This window comes from Oncorhynchus mykiss, chromosome 28 (genome assembly GCF_013265735.2).
Source record: "Oncorhynchus mykiss isolate Arlee chromosome 28, USDA_OmykA_1.1, whole genome shotgun sequence".
Classification (NCBI taxonomy): domain Eukaryota; kingdom Metazoa; phylum Chordata; class Actinopteri; order Salmoniformes; family Salmonidae; genus Oncorhynchus; species Oncorhynchus mykiss.
Window position 1 is genome coordinate 15,117,501 of NC_048592.1, and position 19,695 is coordinate 15,137,195.

Here is a 19,695-nt window from a genome sequence, read left to right on the forward strand (position 1 = left end):
CTCTGTCAATGGGAATGTGAGTATAGAGATGACTTACTGCCCTGAGATGGGAAATTCAGCGATGCCAGACTGACATAAATACAGCAGAGACTGTACAATGTATGGGTATGGCAGTAGTATGTCATGTACATGTGCTGGAAATGCAGGGATAGTGTATACCACACTGCCATGTACATGTACTTCCATCACACATGGAATGGGAATAAAAGTACAATACAGTGTGACCTGTGTGTTGTTTTGAATGTGTTGCTGAATGACAGACACCATCACCATCTATTAGCATATGGCCATGTGTTATATATGTCTTCCTAACATGTTACAGAGATGTAACAGACATGCAACAAACATGTAACAGACATGTAACAGACATGTAACAGGCATGTAACAGGCATGTAACAAACATGTAACAGACATGTAACAGACATGTAACCGACATGTAACAGGCATGTAACAGACATATACCAAACATATACCAGACATATACCAAACATGTAACAGACATGTAACAGAAATGTAACAAACATGTAACAGACATGTAACAGACATGTAACAGACATGTAACAGGCATGTAATAGACATATACCAAACATATACCAGACATATACCAAACATGTAACAGACATGTAACAGACATATACCAAACATTTACCAGACATATACCAAACATATACCAGACATATAACAAACATGTAACAGACATGTAACAGACATGTAACAGACATATATCAAACATGTAACAGACTTGTAACATACATATATCAAACATGTAACAGACATGTAACAAACACGTAACAGACATGTAACAGACATGTTACAGAGATGTAACAGACATGTAACAAACATGTAACAGACATGTAACAAACACGTAACAGACATGTAACAGACATGTAACAGGCATGTAACAGGCATGTAACAAACATGTAACAGACATGTAACAGACATGTAACCGACATGTAACAGGCATGTAACAGACATATACCAAACATATACCAGACATATACCAAACATGTAACAGACATGTAACAGACATGTAACAGACATAGAACAAACATGTAACAGACATATAACAGACATATATCAGACATGTAACAGACATGTAACAGACATGTAACAGACATATAACAAACATGTAACAGACATGTAACAGACACATATCAAACATGTAACAGACATGTAACAGACATGTAACAGACATGTAACAGACATAACAACAACCCACACTGTTGTAAGCATTTGCCACCTTAACTATGAGGACAATTCTTTATTTTTTTTTATGCTCAAAAACAACAAGAATAGAATCGTCAGCAGGGTGTTTCCACCACCGTTGGTCATTGAAGCCGATGTTCGTTTGAGCATTAAAAAAATAAAGAAGACTTGGGATGTCACAGGAGGAAATGTGGTCACACGCATGTTAATTGTATAAGAAAAAACATATTTGGAAAATAAAGAGAGGATGGTAAGGTTGTAAACTTCATAGCCCTGGGCCAAAGAGGAAAGAGACCCCCGCAGTCTCTGATGACTTTTCCAAAAGCTTCCTCCATACAGGCTGCGTCCAAACATTATTCAGATTGTGCGACACAGAGGAAGAAAACACAGAGACAAACCAACTGCTTCTAAGTCTCTCTCTCTCTCTCTTTCTCTCTCCCTACCCCTCTCTCTCTCTCTCTCTCTCGCTCCCTACCTCTCTCTCTCCCTACCTCTCTCTCTCTCTCTCTCTCTCTCTCTATCTCTCTCTCTCTCTCCCTACCTCTCTCTCTCTCTCTCTTTCTCTCTCTCTCTCTCTCTCTCTCTCCCTACCTCTCTCTCTCTCTCCCTACCTCTCTCTCTATCTCTCTATCTCTCTCTCTCCCTACCTCTCTCTCTCCCTACCTCTCTCTCTATCTCTCTCTCTCTCTCTCTCTCTCCCTACCTCTCTCTCTATCTCTCTCTCTCTCTCTCTCTCTCCCTACCTCTCTCTCTCTCTCTCTCCCTATCTCTCTCTCTCCCTACCTCTCTCTCTCTCTCTCCCTACCTCTCTCTCTCTATGCGCGCTTCTCCTGAACAATCTGCCTAAGACAACACAGACACACCGTTAATTAAAGGCAGGGTGCTAAGTGGCGACGAACACGAGATTGGCTCGCTTATGAAGACGACGAGGAAACCGCAGCGTCCTTAGCATTTTGGCCTATGTAGTTGTGCGCTACTTGTTTCATTGTCAAATCGTTACTGTCACTTTTATACGATGGCGGTTGATGGAACGACTCTTGTGATGATGATTGCTAATCAGAAAGGCCTTTAGACCTAAATGGTCATGGAATGATGGGTTCTCTGTTCAGGTCTGAACCACGAACCATGCGGGGAATCCGGCTCATTAAGCCCAGGCCAGGAGGGAAAACTTAATTGGACTGAGTTTCTTGGAGTATAGACTACAGTTTTTTTCTCCCAGACGGTTCTGGCAACAGAACTGAGCAGCAGCAAAAGGCCAAGTCAAATGTCCTGTAACAGGCATTCTCACAGGCTTGTGATTAATCTGTGTGTTGTGCCTTGACTTCGTCCGTCTGGCCTGACAGAGTTCTTAATGAAGCGTCGGAGTGGTTCAGATTCCAACTACAGTACAGGTAGAGAACCTGGAAGAGGCCTGGAACTAGGATCCAGAACTGTATCTGATTACAGAAAAAGGGATGTTTACATGTCAGCTTTGATAAAATAAACAAATACGCCATGGAAACTCATCAGTCACAATACAGATCTATGGGGTGGATGGCATGTTCCTTTTTTTCAAATGCTTTTTTCTAAATCTATTTAAAGATCGGGTAACAAAAGTTAAGGTGGTCTGTTTCCCTCGCTAACAACAGGAGTATTCATTTATCAAGTTGGGTGTCCTGGGTGGGGAATATTCAATAGAGGGGGGAATGAGTTAAAGGCCCAGTGCAGTCGAAAAAACAAATTTTTGCTGTTTTATATATATTTCCACACTATGCGGTTGAGATAATACTGTGAAATTGTGCAAATGATGATGAATACCCTTTTAGTGTAAGAGCTATTTGAAAAAAACACCTGAATTTTCAGTCTGTTTGGTGTGAAGGAGTTTTCGCCTGCCTAGTGACATCACCATGTGGTAAATTAGTTAATTAGACAAATAAGAAAGAGAATTCCTAAACTTCTCTGCCAATAACAGCTAGTTTTCAGTTTTCCCCTCCCCAGGTTACTCACAGACAGTCTTAGCAAAATGGGGGGGGGCATTTTTATTGAAAGCAATCACGGTAAGATACTTAATTGTTACCCAGAAATGATTTGATATTGATATTTAAAAAAAGGGCTGCATTGGACCTTTAACATTAGAGTGGTGGTGGTCCAAACCAGGGAGAACCAGCCAGGAGGATGTGAGACTCCTGGCCTGAACCTGATTACCACCAAATGGGCCAATAGCAGCAGTAACAGCAGTCAGCAGCAACAGCTGTGCCGAGTGACATTACACTGGAACCAAAAGGGTTCTAACTGGAACCAAAAAAGGTTCTTCAAAGGGTTCTCCAATGGGAACAGCCGAAGAACCCATTTCGGTTCTAGATATAACTTCTTTTCAGAGAATGTGTATACTATCTGTATGAAATATTTAGTTGTAAAATACTGAATTGATGTGTCCATGGTTTGTATTATTTCTTATCTATTTTACTTGCCCCGAATTCTACCTTTCTATCTTTCTCGTCATTAAGCCCTCTCCTCCCAGTCTCTCTGCCCCTGCATGTATCTCTCACACACTCTGTCAGTTCATTAATCCTGCCTGAGCTACACTAGACTAGAAGAATGCAGTTTGTCTTCCCTGACTGAGACGATTGGTCCAGACAGAGAGTGAGCCATCTGATCCTTCAAAGATAATGAAGAGGGATTCTAACCATCTCCATCTCAGACTCAGCACACCCCGCACCTCTGCCTCCACCAATGCCAAGTTTATGTACGTGACTCAACATTGTGACATCATGCATGATTTATCTATCCTTTTGTGTCTCGAAACTCTCTAATTTTCTGTCTCTCAATCTCATTCTCTCTATTTCACTCTTTCTCCCTCTCTCTCTCTCTATTCCAGTGTCCGTCTCCCCCCTCTGCTTTTCAGATATATGTTTTTACACAGTCCTGCTATACAACCTTTAAAAGGCCAGTGATTTTAACAAGGCAATAAAAAGCTAAGCAGGCTCTACTCTATGGTCCCTGACCTGCGGCTTTACACAACTGATTTCAAATAGCTGAGTCAGACAGTGAACAATGTTACATGTAAAGTAAATTGGCACACTAGAAGGTTTGTTTTCTCTGTGGTGGTGTCTTATTTGAAACCACCCAAAGTTTTACAAAATACTGAATTACTTAAATGACACATTTCCGACAACACGTACAGTTTTTTCTTTTAAATGTCTCACTTCTTTCACATTTATTTGCTATTCTTTCATTTATTCTGTTTCAAGTGTAAGAATGTTTCATATTTTCATGAACCAAAAAGGACGAAGGGTACTATCTGTGACCTCATAAAAGCAATGTGAGGGTTTCACAGCGAGAGAAGGAAATGGAACAATGTAACAATAAGATTGTTCGGAGCTTCCTTTAACATGAAAGCCACGGGGAGAGAAGCAGTGCTATTCTGGGCCTTAAAAGGCTCATTTCTTTCCTCATTTTAAAACCTGTTTATTTATCAAGGGGATATTTGAAGTATTTATAGACTGATGAAAGGGGACTGGTAAGACACAGGGTTGGAGAGGGTGAATTCACACGGCGAGTGGAGGAGTAAGCAGCTGTTGTGTCATGCACGTATGCACGCACACACACACATAAACACAGACACACACACACACACATTCAACAAAGGAGTGGCTCAAGAGTTGTTGTAATGGCTTTCGTCGTCGGATGAGGAAGAGTAGTCGGACCAAAGCGCAGCGTGGTAAGTGTTCATGTTTGTTTATTGAACTGAACACTAAGAAAATAACAAGAGAATAAATGAAACCGAAACAGTCCCGTAAGGTGCAAACACTAAACAGAAAATAACTACTCACAAAACCCATGTGGGAAAAAAGCTACCTAAGTATGGTTCCCAATCAGAGACAAAGAAATACAAAACATAGAAAAGGGATATAGAATGCCCACCCAAATCACACCCTGACCAAACCAAAATAGAGACATAAAAAGCTCTCTACGGTCAGGGCGTGACAGTTGTTCCTTTTTTCTGAATGAAATCAATATTTGCCTGTAACATCAGTTCTGTTGCGCTCACAGACAATGTCTTTGCAGTTTTGGAGTGTTTTCTATCCAAAGCTGTCAATTATATGCATAGTCGAGCATCTTTTTGTGACAAAATATCTTGTTTAAAACGGGAACGTTTTTTTCCCAAAAATTAAAATATCGCCCCCTAGTCGTAAAAGGTTGAGGACAACAAAGTTAAGGTATTGGAGTGGCCATCACAAAGCCCTAACCCCAAACCTATAGAACATTTTTGGGCAGAACTGAAAAAGCGTGTGCGAGCAAGGAAGCCTGCAAACCTGACTCAGTTACACCAGCTCTGTCAGGAGGAATGGGCCAAAATCTACCCAACTTATTGTGGGAAGCTTGTGGAAGGCTACCCGAAACGTTTGACCCAAGTTAAAACATTTAAAGGCAATGCTACCAAATACTAATTCAATGAATGTAAACGTATGGCCCACTGGGAATGTGATGAAAGAAATAAAACCTGAAATAAATCATCACTTTCTTAATAACCTCTTTTGGCTAGGGGGCAGTATTTTGACATCTGGATGAAAAGCGTGCCCAAGGTAAACTGCCTGTTTCTCAGGCCCAGAAGCTAGGATATGCATATTTGGATAGAAACCACTCTAAAGTTTCTAAAACTGTTAAAATAATGCCTGTGAGTATAACAGAACTGATATGGCAGGCAAAAACCAGAGGACAAACCCTCCAGAAAACAAATAATTTCAGCCCACCACTGTTTCCAATGGCTGTCATGTTTAATATGAAGGGAAAACCTCCCAGATTGCAGGTCCTAAGGCTTCCACTAGATGTCAACAGTCTTTAGAAAGAGTTTCAGGCTTGGTTTTGGAAAAATGAGCTAGAATTTGTAGTTTTTTTAAGTGGCTCCCATTTTGGCTGTGTGGAAGAGAACGCGTTCTTTGTTGTTTATCTCTGGTAAAGACAATAACGATTCTCCTTCTTAAATTTGATAATTTATTTACATATTAGGGTACCTGAGGTTTGATTATAAATGTTTTTTGACTTGTTTGGAGAAGTTTATTTGGTAACGTTTGGGATTCATTTTGTATGCATTTTGAAGGCGGGAAACCGGTGTATTATTGAATGAAGCGCGCCAGCTAAACTGAGTTTTTGGGGATATAAAGAAGGACTTTATCGAACAAAATAACCATTTGTGATGTAGCTGGGATCTTTTGGAGGCCCAACAGAAGAAGATCTTCGAAGGTAAGGCATTTAGTTTATCGCTATTTCTGACAGGTGGCGCACCTGCCAGGTTGAAAAATGTTTTTAAGCTTTTGTGTGGTGGGGTGCTGTCCTCAGATAATCACATGGTGTGCTTTTGCTGTAAAACCTTTTTTAAATCTGACACAGCGGCTGAATTAACAAGAAGTTAAGCTGTTTTCTGATGTATGACACTTGTATTTTTATAAATGTTAAATATGACTATTTCTGTAATTTGAATTTCGCGCTCTGCAATTTCACCGGATGTTGTCGAGGTGGGACGCTAGCACCACGCCTAGCCATTTTTAAAATTCTTATTTGATTTATTTCACCTTTATTTAATAATTATCTTCTTAGGGCTGCAATCCTGTTAACGGGATGATATGACAACAGCCAGTGAAAGTGCAGGGCGCCAAATTCAAAACAACAGAAATCTCATAATTAAAATTCCTCAAACATATGTATCTTATACTGTTTTAAACGTAATCTTGTTGTTAATCCCACCACAGTGTCCGATTTCAAATATGCTTTACAGTGAAAGCACCACAAACAATTATGTTAGGTCACCACCAAGCCACAAAAAGCACAAATAGAGGTAAAATTAATCACTAACCTTTGATGATCTTCTTCAGATGACACTCATAGGACTTCATGTTACACAATACATTGTATGTTTTGTTTGATAAAGTTCATATTTATATAAAAAAAATCGGAGTTTACATTGCCGCGTTACGTTCACTAGTTCCAAAAACATCCGGTGATTTTGCATAGCCACATCGATTCAACAGAAATACTCATCATAAATGTAGATGATGATACAAGTTATACACATGGAATTATAAATATACCTCTCCTTAATGCAACCGCTGTGTCAGATTTAAAAAAAACTTTACGGAAAAAACAAACCATGCAATAATCTGAGACGGCGCTCAGAAAAATAATCAAATTAGCCGCCATGTTGGAGTCAACAGAAACCAGAAACGACGTGATAAATATTCCCTTAACTTTGATGATCTTCATCAGAATGCAATCCCAGGAATCCTAGTTCCACAATACATGCTTGATTTGTTCGATAATGTCCGTTATTTATGTCCAAGTAGCTTATTTTGTTAGCGCGTTAGGTATAGAAATCCAAACGCTCGTGCAGGTCGAGCATTACTTCGGACAAAAACGTAAAAAAATTATATTACAGGTCGAAGAAACATTTTAAACTAAGTATAGAATCAATCATTAGGATGTTTTAATCATAAATCTTCAATACAGTTCCAACCGGAGAATGTGTCTAGAGGAGTAGCAAGTCGATATCTTAATTTTTTATTTTATTTTTTTATTTCACCTTTATTTAACCAGGTAGGCTAGTTGAGAACAAGTTCTCATTTGCAACTGCGACCTGGCCAAGAGCAGTGTGACACAGACAACAACACAGAGTTACACATGGAGTAAATAATAAACAAGCCAATAACACAATAAACAAGTCAATGGCACAGTAGAAAAAATAAAGTCTATATACAGTGTGTGCAAAAGGCATGAGGAGGTAGGCAATAAATAGGCCATAGGAGCAAAAAATTTCAATTTAGCAGATTAACACTGGAGTGATAAATGAGCAGATGATGATGTGCAAGTAGAAATACTGTTGTGCAAAAGAGCAGAAAAGTAAATAAAATAAAAACAGTATGGGGATGAGGTAGGTAGATTGGGTGGGCTATTTACAGATGGACTATGTACAGCTGCAGCGATTAGTTAGCTGCTCAGATAGTGGATTTTTGCAATTTGTTCGGCCAAATGAGGTGTTGGCTTTGGGGATGATCAGTGAGAAATACCTGCTGGAACGTGTGCTACGGGTGGGTGTTGTTATCGTGACCAGTGAACTGAGATAAGGCAGAGCTTTACCTAGCATGGACTTATAGATGACCTGGAGCCAGTGGGTCTGACGACGAATATGTAGCGAGGGCCAGCCGACTAGTGCATACAGGTCGCAGTGGTGGGTGGAATAAGGTGATTTGGTAACAAAACGGATGGCACTGTGATAGACTGCATCCAGTTTGCTGAGTAGAGTGTTGGAAGCTATTTTGTAGATGACAGCAGCCGAAGTCAAGTTTTACAAGGGTAAGTTTGGCGGCTTGAGTGAAATAGAAAGCCGATTCTAGATTTGATTTTGGAATAGAGATGTTTAATATGAGTCTGGAAGGAGAGTTTACAGTTTAGCCATGCACCTAGGTATTTATAGTTGTCCACATATTCTAGGTCGGAACCGTCCAGGGTGGTGATGCTAGTCGGGCAGGCGGGTGTGGGCAGCGAACGGTTGAAAAGCATGCATTTGGTTTTACTAGCATTTAAGAGCAGTTGGAGGCCACGGAAGGAGTGTTGTATGGCATTGAAGCTCGTTTGGAGGTTAGTTAGCACAGTGTCCAAGAAAGGGCCAGAAGTATACAAAATGGTGTCGTCTGCGTAGAGGTGGATCAGGGATCAGCCACAACAGGGTGATCCTAACTAACCTAAAACAAGGACATTTTTACTCGGATTAAATGTCAGGAATTGTGAAAAACTGAATTTAAATGTATTTGGCTAAGGTGTAAGTAAACTTCAACTGTATTCCCAGGCCATGAGCAGAGCAACAGGCCCAATCCCCACTAATATCCCCCAATATAACCCCCAATATCCTCAATGTACAATGTAAAACACCAAATAATGCAAGCAGAGCGGAATTGGGCAGATACCCGCTAATTATCAAAATCCAGAAAAGAGCTGTTTAATTCCACAACCACCTAAAAGGAAGCAATTCCCAAACCTTCCAGAACAAGCCATCACCAACAGAGAGATGAACCTGGAGAAGAGTTCCCTAAGCAAGCTGGTCCTGGGGCTCTGTTCACAAACAGACCCCACAGATCCCTAGGACAGCAATACAATTAGACCCAACCAAATCATGAGAAAACAAAAAGATAATTACTTAACACATTGGAAAGAGTTTACAAAACAACAGAGCAAACTAGAATGCTACTTGTCCCTAAACAGAGAGTACACAGTGTCAGAATACCTGACCACTGTGACTGACCCAAATGTATTTATTCAGGAAAGCTTTGACTGTGTACAGACTTAGCGAGCATAGCCTTGCTATTGAGAATGGCCGCCATAGGCAGACCTGGCTCTCAAGAGAAGACAGGCTATGTGTCACGACTTCCGCCAAAGTCGGTCCCTCTCCTTGTTCGGGCGGCGGTCGACGTCACCGGTCTTCTAGCCATCGCCGCTCCACTTTTCATTTTCCATTTGTTTTGTCTTGGTTTTCCGCACACCTGTTCACTTTCCCTAATCTGACTAAATGTATATTACCCTCTGTTCCCCCCCATGTCTGTGTGTGGAATTGTTTGTTTGTTTACGTGTGGTTCACATCAGGCTGGTTTGTGCCGGGTATGTGTTTGACTCGTATGTTCTGTTTATTGTTCCGTTTGTGTACTTTGGGCGTTATTGCTGTTTTCCTTGGGCATGAATAAAGTGTGCCTGTTATCACCCATCTCTGCTCTCCTGCACCTGACTTACCTTCAACCAGTTGCGCACATCGTGACACTATGTGCACACTGCCCACAAAATGAGATGGAAACTGGGCTGCACTTCCTAATCTCCTGCCCAATGCATGACCATATTAGAGACACATACAGTATTTCCCTCAGATTACACAGATCCACAAAGAATTCGAAAACAAACTCGATTTTGATAAACTCCCATATCTACTGGGTGAAATACCACAGTGTGCCATCACCGCAGCAGTATTTGTGAACTGTTGCCACAAGAAAAGGTCAACCAGTGAAGAACAAACACCATTGTAAATACAACCCATATTTATGCTTAGTTATTTTCCCTTTTGTACATTAACCATTTGTACATCGTTACAACACTGTATATATACATAATATGACATTTGTAATGTCTTTATTCTTTTGAAACTTCTGTATGTGTAATATTCACTGTTCATTTCTATTGTTTATTTCACTTTTGTATATTGTACACCTCACTTGCTTTGGCAACGTGTTGCTTTCTAATATGTTTCCCATGCCAATAAAGCCCCTTGAATTTAATTGAATTGAGAGAAAGAGCGAGAGAGCGAGAGAGCGAGAGAGAGGGAGAGAGAGAGAGGAAGAGAGAGATTAGTGAGAGAGAGAGAAAGAGAGAGAGAGGAAGAGAGAGATTAGTGAGAGAGAGAGAGAGAGAGAGAGAGAGAGAGAGAGAGAGTTGCATTGAGAAAGTCAGCGAGAGTGCAAGAGAATGGACAGAGTTTGATATTTTTTATTTTTTTAATGTTTAATCTTTATTTAATTAGGCAAGTCAGTTAAGAACACATTCTTATTTACAACGGCGGCCTACCGGGGAGCAGTGGGTTAACTGCCTTGTTCAGGGATAGAACGACAGATAATTTTTACCTTGTCAGCTCGGGGATTCGATCCAGCAACCAACTCTCTAACTACAAGGCTACCTGCCGCCCAACTATGATATGTGCCAGATCTTGACCTGGTTACTCCAGCTTCAAACCTACCCTTGTAAAGTCTTTAATTATGTTTTTTTTTCACTGCCACAACAATGGTTACATACGTGAAGAAAGTAGGAATCAGTGCACTTTGTTTGGTTTAACTCCTTCAAGCTTTCACGGATCCCGGCCCTCAGCTGGTGTTAATCCCCCTCGTGTTTTCTCTTCTCTATTGTAGAAGGAGGGTGGAGGTTGGGAAAGAAGAAGGAATGTGTGAGGGAGAAAAAAAAAATATTATAGTAATATTGCTGGGGCTGCCCATAAAGCTTATCTTTCACATACAAACATATATGTGTTTATGCCCAAAGGGTTGTTGTTTTTGTATTTGTTGGTGCCGTTTTAAATGTGTAGAATGTTCCAGTGCAATTTTACGGGAAATCAGGATTAATTAATCCCTTTAGTGGACAAAAAATGCATAAAAATGTCAACTCAATACCAGTAATACACACTTGGATATTTTGTAATAACATTAAACATTTGTTATATCAACTATTATCTTTTCACGGGAATTGAGTAACATTTGGAAATATTGGCATGGTTCCACTATGAGATAGAATGGACACTCTAGCTGTGCGAAGTTGTCATTTGGACTGACAGAGCAATCTGGGATGGAATTTGGGCTGTCATCGCGACCATTCTCTCTTCCATTCGGCTCCATAGCATCTTGTTCACACTACTAAATGCTTTACAACGGCTAGTCAGTGATTACATGGGTTAAGAATTCGAATTGTCCAATAAGATAACACAAAGTCAGAAGATTGACGGTAGATTGGATGTTTTGAAAATCACAAACTACCGTAAACTAACTACCGTAAACAGTTTATTCATGTATCAATTAATTTGCTCCCGTCTTTTTGTAATTGCAATTACATTGTAATATCTATGCAATGTAATACATCTGGATTGCTTACCTCTTTTACTTTTTCAGTCTACTTCAAATGTTGGAACTGTCACGTTGCACATGCTGGAATAAGAGTTTAAAGGATACACATCAAACTATTCAGCCTGATAAATTCAACTATTCAGCATCAAATCACTAAATGTCCCAAAAGGAAGGTACTATTGTGACATCCAGAACCAATCCCTCTACTTCGTTTTTCTAATAAGGGAAATTATGACAGGAATTTATGTTGCCTCCCACACTTGATTTGTTGTCCTTTATTCCCTGGACGCGTATAAAAGGGGGAAATGAATGTTGTATCTCTTTACATCTCTGGGCTTAATGCTCTCCGGTGGCTCTGGAACGCCCCCACCCCCCCCATCAAAAAACGTTTCAACTTCTGGCTCAGCTGGGTTCTCTCTTTGTACACTGAATGTTCAAAGTATTACACTGTCACCAATCATCCATGTTACAACATCTCGAACACCGAGGGCTCTCTCTCTCTCTCTCCAACTCGGCCAAACCGTTATGGTGCCACAGAGTTTAAGGAACAGTCCACTTTGATGTCCACAGTAGAGGGCTATGGAGACATCTTTCAGCCCTCTCTTCTCCTCCGTTATCCCGCTCTCTCATTTGCTCTCCTGCCCCTCCTCTTCCCCCTCACTCCCTCTGGTGAGAGACTTTAAACAGTAGGCTGGAGGGAGGTAGGGAGTGAGGGAGGGTGAGGGGGTGAGAGATAAATAACATCTTCCACTCCAGAGCCTGGACGGCTCCCCCAGCCCATCAAACGAGGAACTAATGTGGTTACAGACCCATAAAGAATAAAGCGAGGCGAAGAGAAGAAGAACGAGGGGGTAACATTTTTCTGACACAGTTTTACCTCAGTGTTCATTTCAGGCAGCAGCTTTAGCTCTGTCCTCTCCTCTTCTTGTTTATCAGTCATATCTACACATTCCTTTTGGGCCAGAGGGGTGCAAGCTAGAGGGATGAAGTGGGTGAAAGGGCTGAGGAGGGAAGGAGAGAGGGAGGAAGATGGAAGGAAAGATGGGTGTGAGGCCATTGAAATTGGATTTTGTATAGAATTAAGATGCAGAGATGACAAAATGTGATCCATGTAACGATAGCCAAGATGATACAATAAATAATAGACCATTGAAAAAAAAAAATCCTCATCTGTGTTTTACGTCTTTGTATTTAAATAGGCCCATCACAGAAAAATGTTGATTTACAAAACATGCAGTACCATGCAGTAGTGGTTTCCTTGCAACAATTTGACCATCAATGCCTGATTCTCTTCTGAGCTGTTGATGTTGAGATTTGTCTGTTACCTGAACTCTGTGAAACATTTATTTGGGCTGCAATCTGAGGCGCAGTTAAAACTAATGAACTAATCCTCTGCAGCAGAGTTAACTCTGGTTCTTCCTTTCCTTTCCTTCCTTTCCTCATGGGACCCAGTTTCAGCATAGTGCTTGATGGTTTTTGCGACTGCATTTGAAGAAACGTTCAAAGTTCTTGAAGTGTCTTAAATGTCTTAAAGTAATGATGTACTGTCATTTGTTATTTGCTTATTTGAGCTGTTCTTGCCATAATATGGACTTGGTCTTTTACCAATTAGGGCTATCTTCTGTATACCACCCCCATCTTGTCACAACACAACTGATTGGCTCAAACGCATTCAGAAGGAAAGAAATTCCACAAATGAGCTTTTAAGAAGGCACACCTGTTAATTGAAATGTATTTCAGGTGACTACCTAAAGGGTGGCTACTTTCAAATCTCCAATATATTTAGATTTGTTTAACAGTTTTTTGGTTAATACATGATTCCATATGTGTTATTTCATAGTTTTGATGTCTTCACTATTATTCTACAATGTAGAAAATTGTAAAAAAAAAAATCTGAAAAACCTTTGAATGAGTAGGTGTGTCCAACCTTTTGACTGTTACTGTATGTATCAGGTATCTTCATTCTTAGTCATACAATGATTAGTGTGAAGGAAAATCAATCAAATATGAATTGTTAAATGAACAATACGGAAGTTAGAGCAAGAGAATGTATGATTCACGTGATATATTCTGTAGTGGCGTATAGGTACCAGAGACAACTCAAATATCAGGTATGTAGACGACATTAAATGAATGCCTAGAATGACTAGGATTACGATGCATGGCATGTTGGCTAGTAACACAATCTGAAGACGTAATAGGATATTATTGAAACAATAATAAATGCCAGGGCAGACCTTAAAAACAGTAGTTAATGTGGGACAGCTGACTAGACTGTCTCTAAACATGAAACGAGTCGTATTAAAACTAGAGCTTCTGACCTAAGCTTGTGTGTGTGTGTGTGTGTGTGGGTTTGTGTGTGTGCGTGAGTTTGTGTGTGTGCGTGAGTTTGTGTGTGTGTGTGTGTGTGTGTGTGTGTGTGTGTGTGTGTGTGTGTGTGTGTGGGTTTGTGTGTGTGCGTGCGTCCGTGCGTGAGTTTGTGTGTGTGCGTGAGTTTGTGTGTGTGTTTGTGTGTGTGTGTGTGTGTGTGTTTGTGTGTGTGTGTGTGTGCGTGTGTTTGTGTGTGTGCACCACGGCTGCAAGAAGACTGCGGTTTTAACAACCGCCATGGCATCTTTTTCAGTCTTATTTTTGCAACTCCACTTGGTCAATCATTCAAAAGCTCTTTATAAAAGCACTACAGTCTTTACTGAGCGACACTTAAAGGGCAATTCTGCCACTTGTCCACCTCATATTCATCATCCCCAACACCAAACCCGTGTCTTCATACAAAAAAAAAAAGATAAGAAGAAAGATAAACAATAAATGCAAAAATACTTCTTTGTGATATCACAGGGTAGGACTAAAAGTGCATTTCTAAAACAATTCAAAAACCGGCAACGGGTTTTAAGCCCAATTTGCCTGAATCACTGCTTTTAAAATGTTTTAATCGTTTGATGATGTCATCGGGTAGAACTTTATTTATTTTCTTCAATGCATCGAAATGTGCTGTTTTCACATATCTTAACACTGGTATTGGGCCGGAGATAATGAAAAGGTGGTTGAAAAGTGGTGGAGTTACCCTTTATAAGCCAAATTACGCCAAATTACGCCTGCATAATTTGACGTAGACCTACCAAAATATTTTGACAAGCAGATACAGTTATCGAATGTCCTCATCATTATTCTAGACCATAACGCTTTTAAAAAATGTCCTCATCATTATTCTAGACCATAAAGCTTTTAAAAAATGTCCTCATCATTATTCTAGACCATAAAGCTTTTAAAAAATGTCCTCATCATTATTCTAGACCATAAAGCTTTTAAAAAATGTCCTCATCATTTTTCTAGACCATAAAGCTTTTAAAAAATGTCCTCATCATTATTCTAGACCATAAAGCTTTTTAAAATGTCCTCATCATTATTCTAGACTATAAAGCTTTTTAAAAATGTCCTCATCATTATTCTAGACCATAAAGCTTTTTAAAAATGTCCTCATCATTATTCTAGACTATAAAGCTTTTTAAAAATGTCCTCATCATTATTCTAGACCATAAAGCTTTTTAAAAATGTCCTCATCATTATTCTAGACCATAAAGCTTTTTAAAAATGTCCTCATCATTATTCCAGACCATAAAGCTTTCTAAAAATGTCCTCATCATTATTCCAGACCATAAAGCTTTCTTAAAAAATCCTCATCATTATTCCAGACCATAAAGCTTTCTAAAAATGTCCTCATCATTATTCCAGACCATAAAGCTTTCTAAAAATGTCCTCATCATTATTCCAGACCATAAAGCTTTCTAAAAATGTCCTCCAAATAAGTTTTACAAATGTTTACTGTATAGTTCAGTAAATATCTGAGTACATATCGGCATTCAGGCCACTGTTATCCTATAAAATATACCTGACATTAACTAACGCCGATGCATTGTCTGACCGTATGCCTCCCACGTCCCTCCCGCATCCCAAGCCAAATTACAGCAGAGGCGCGTTCTGCACCCACGGGCAACACCAGCTAAACCTGCTGACCAATAATCAGCAGACAATGACCCTTGACCTGGTCCAAATAAATCTGCCAGCTCTCCCACTTCCCTATCCCTCTCTCCCACATCTCCAGCCCTCTCTCTGTGGGATCCATCTCTCCCCCGTGTTCATCAGGAAAGAGGGAGGGAAGGAGGGAGGGATGGAGGGAAAGAGAGAGCTAATGGACTGACAAGAGTTCAGTGTCTGAGTCTGTCCACGATGATGTGTTTGTGTGTTTGATTAATACACCGTAGAGCCAGATAGCTGGCCTTCCTGTCCCTCTGTTCATTTCTCATCGACATAACAGGACGGGAGTGTCATCTCGTCTCGTCTCACCCCGTTTAACATGGCAACCCGTCCTGGAATCTCACATCATCTCTTTCCCGGACGGTTTAGCTGTGCTAGTTACCGACGCAATGAATCATCATACAAGGGAGGCCATTTAGGGCAGTCATCCCCAGGCCCAACACCACATATGGCGAGTTATGTGTCTACTACTTGGATACAACACTTAGAGGACCATAGAAATGAGAATTGCTTCAATTCTCTGTAAAATCCTACATTTTGATTTCCCCTTCAGCACACTTTTTAAGTGGAGATACCTAAGTCACGACACAGAAGGCTCCCGATTTCCCTTACCGTTCAGAGGACAGAAGTGGGAATGACTTAGAATGTGTGTGTGTAGCTTGAAGATGAGCATGAAGAGTTGAAATGCTCTTAAACCAGTGGGTGGAGCGCGGGGGCCAGGCGGCCAGGGTGCAGGGGCTGTGGCACGTAGATACGTCTGTGGACACGACGTCATGTGGAAATTATGGGCACGGTCTGGGAAAACAAAAGGCTAAAAAAGCTAAGTTCTCGCAGGTCTCATGAATGGGAGATGACCCAGACGATATCAAATATTAAACCTCCTAATTCCATAGCCGCCTGGCTCTCTGATGCTACAGGGAGATAAAAACAGAGGGAAGCGATAAGGTTTCATATTCTCTGTTGGCTAAATGCACCGCCAAGAGCTCTCGTCTCCTCTCTGACGGTGGGATGTGGCAGCAGCAGCGAGAGTGATATGAGACGTGTCAGAGTATAATGAAGGACCCGGCGGAGATCGGCTTTCCAATGTCTGCAGTCAGACGGTCAACGTCACACACCACTCCACCATGTATTGTCCCCTTGCTCCTATCCTTCGATCCCATCCATGAACACTCTGATAATTAAAGGTGACCTGTTCTGCACCCTTTTCCCTACTTGGTCCTGGTCAAAAAGTAGTGCACTGTAGAGAGAATAGGGTGCAATTTTGGACACTTTACTGGGAACACACCTCTCCCTCATCTGGACCTGGCTCAGACAAGGACCACTGGATGGGTTTACGACCACGGCCATAGTGGATGGGAAGGGTTCTATCCACATAGGAAATAATCTGCTGATGAACAAACCAGCCTAGGGAATAATAGCTTTCCTCCGGGCCTCCCTTTCTCCCTTCCTCCCTCTCTCTCTCTGCCTCTGTACCTGTCTCTCTGCCTGCCTCCCAACCTCCCATCCTTTCTACCTCTCTACATCCCTGCACCCGTGGTATCTCCACTCATGCCCCAACTATCCTCCTGCTATTGGGTGTTATCATGTGGACGTCTCCTTACCTGTAAAATATTACTGCCTGCCTGTCCCGCCTCGCCTCCACACCGCCAATCAGCTCTGCTCTGACAGCGAAGCCCTAATAGCCGCTCTCGTTCCACACACGAAGTCCACAGGTCTGATATTTATGCCCCACTGTCATCCCCCCTCTCTCTCTTTCTTCCTTTCTCTCTCTTTCTCTGTTCTTCATACCTTCTCTCTCTCTCCCTCTCTCTCCTCTCTCTCACTTTCCTTCTCTGTTCCCCCCCTCTCTACCTCTTTCTCTCCCTCTCTCTCCCTCCTCTCTCTCTTTCTCTCTCTCTTTCCTACTCCCCTCTCTCCCTGTCTCTGTCTCTGTTTCAGGCTGCTGCCCCTGCCTCCCACCCTCCCAACCCCAGTCATTGTTTTAGGGAGGGTCCCGCGACCCCATTCGCTGTCAGCAGAAGGACATTCTTTAGTTGCCCGGCCGACACAAAGATGAGACGAGGGAAACTCTAAACCGTTTATTAGAAACACTTTTCACCCGTCAAGAACAGCGGAGCCACCGTAAATAATGTCAGTAGCAGACCGGCCTGGGCCAGTAAGCCTCTGTGACTGATAGGTCTGCGAGGGGTGTGTGTATGTGTGTGTCTGTGTGTGTGTGTGCGTGAGAGTGTGAGTGTGAGTGTGAGTGAGGAATGGGCACAAAGACATCACACACACAAGGGAGGACGAATGTATTGTCCCCTCCTTGGCTTTGGAGTGTGTAAGATGACCACATGACATCATAGCGGCATTATGTTACGCCCATATTTCTAATGATATACTGCTTGTTATGGAGAATTTTAAGGAACTACCTTTCTCTGTTTTCCTCTCTGCTTAACGTGTTGAATAGAGGGACAGAGGTGTTTTCTTAAGAGACCCTTGCCATGCCCCTATATGTCTTGGTGTCAGACCCCATTGAGCCCGTTTGAACACAGCCTCGGTGAGGGAGGGGGTGTCAAGGTCTGGATCAGGTAATTCTTGTGAGAGTTCATATTTACTTAAGTAAATACACAATAAAAAAATGTCTGTCTCATAACCAAGCTGAGCTTAGTATTGAATCCCATGTTCTCAATTTATGAAGTATGGAAACAAAATGTTAACCACACTCGATACATCATTTGTACTGATTCCTTTAGAAGACATTAGGAGTGCTGATCTAGGATCAGTTTGGCAATCATAATGGATTACACAGGCGGACCTGATTCTAGATCAGCACTTCTACTCTGAGACACTTTGTGAATAAAGGCCCTACATCCACATGAACTGGTGACATCTTAAGAGCAATCATAGACGCTGGGCAGTGTAAAGCACAGAGAGCTTCTTTTTTTTATGTTCACCCTTTTCCCCCCCACTTTCATGGTATCCAATTGGTAGTTACAGTCTTGTCCCGTCGCTGCAACTCCCATACGGACTCAGGAGAGGGGAAAGTCGAGAGCCGTGCGTCCCCCGAAACACAACCCAGCCAAGCCGCACTGCTTCTTGACACAATGCCCGCTGAAGCCCTCCGCACCAATGTGTCAGAGGAAACACTGTACACCTGGCGACCGTGTCTGCGTGCATGCGCCCGGCCCGCCACAGGAGTCGTTAGAGCGTGATGGGACAAGGACATTCTGGCCGGCCAAAACGTTCACAAACCCAGACGACAGTGGGCCAATTGTACGCCGCCCGGTCGAAGCCAGCTGAGACAGAGCATGGACTTGATCCAGGATCTCTAGTGGCACAGGTAGTACTGTGATGCAGTGCCTTACACCACCGCGCCACTCAGAAGGCTGTGCACAGAATACGATGTGTCACAATGTGAGGACAAAGAGAATCGTTGGAGTCTGAGAGGAGCATGCAGGGCAGCAGAGAAATGTTGCCTGACATACTGTATCCACTGGAAAAAAATCTCACCTCAACCCATACAAAGTCTGGGCGAAAAAAAGAAATACCTGCTGTCGTTTCTGAAAGAAAGAATGACTGGTGAATGTGTATTACGAATCAGATGGGGTCTTTATCAATGGTAGGAGTGGAGTCACCTGCATCAGGCCTCGTGGGTACTTTACAGTACTTAGCCTGTTGGGGTGAGGTAACATCTGCATGACATCACTGTCTCCAAAACATGGCGGGAGGGAGGGACCGGGGAGGGAGGTACCACACATTTGCCACACTTCATTGCCCTCATGAGTAGGAAATGATGTCACCTGCTTCTCAGACTAGGGGCAGCTGGGTTAACGAGAGGTGGGTATACAGTACTGTA